This window comes from Asparagus officinalis, chromosome 1, assembly GCF_001876935.1.
Source record: "Asparagus officinalis chromosome 1, Aspof.V1, whole genome shotgun sequence".
Taxonomy (NCBI): Eukaryota; Viridiplantae; Streptophyta; class Magnoliopsida; order Asparagales; family Asparagaceae; genus Asparagus; species Asparagus officinalis.
The window spans coordinates 69391203-69392422 of NC_033794.1; positions in this window are offsets into that span (position 1 = coordinate 69391203).

Sequence of the window (1220 nt, forward strand, 5' to 3'; positions counted from 1 at the left end):
CCCCAAAAATTTTGAAAATATTATTATAAATTATAATAAATGAGTTTTATTATAATTGGTGATCATTCTAGGATGAATGGATCAGATTGGAATCGATTTGAGATCGATTCGCAGTTTCAGCCTCGGTATCGCGAGTCTATTGAAAACTGATACTATTTTATTTTTAGTAATTTTTCTATTGATCAGATGTGCATGAAATTTATGCCATTGATCTTAGAATGTCAAGACCGTGTTGTGATTAAATTTTCGTTACGTTTTGACAACGGAGACTGAAATACTATTTTGAGACGGTATCAAGTCCGTTAGCATCTGTCGTATTTATATTTTTAAGAATTTTTATGTTGATCAGATAAATATGGGGATTACACCTTTGATCGTAGAATGTTGAGACGGTCTTGTGGGTAAATTTTCATTACTTTCTGAGAACGGAGATTTGAAACTTAATTTTTTTAAATAATATAAAATTATAAATATTATTTTTTTCCCTTTTCTTTTCTTCTCTCCACCTACCCCGCTCCTCTCTTCTCCTATAAAAAGGGGCCCTCCCTTTCACTCTTCTCACACGGCAGAAAGAAAGATGAGAGAGAAAGAGAAGGGGAGAAAGAGAGGGAGAGAGAAAGAGAAAGAGAAAGAGGGAGAGAGAAAGAGAGGGAGAGAGAAAGAGGGAGAGAGAAAGAAGGAGAGAGAGAAAAAGAAGACAGAGAGGAAGAAAAGAGAGAAAAAGATAGATGAGACTTTGGCTATTCGGAGAAAAGGAACGGATAGGGAGTCAAATTTCAGAGATCAATAAAGGCAAGTTCATCTCTTTCCAAACCCATCCCCAGTAAATTTTGATCTTGATGAATATACATGATATTGATGAATATACATGATATTGATGAAAAGACATGATATTGATAAAAATTGATGAATATACATGATATTGAAGAAAAGACTTGATATTGATGAAAATTGATGAATAGAATATAAGACCAAATTCCTAAAGGCATGATATTGCTAGCTAGAACTATACGTACATGTCTACCGCTGGAAATACTGTCACTATTTTATACGTATGATACTATTCATACATACGATACTATTCATACTTACGATACTATTCATAAATACTATTACTATTCATATGTACGGCACTATTCATAAGTATCGTACCATTCATACGTACGACAATATTCATGAGTTTACTATTCATATGTACGGCACTATTCATAAGTATCGTA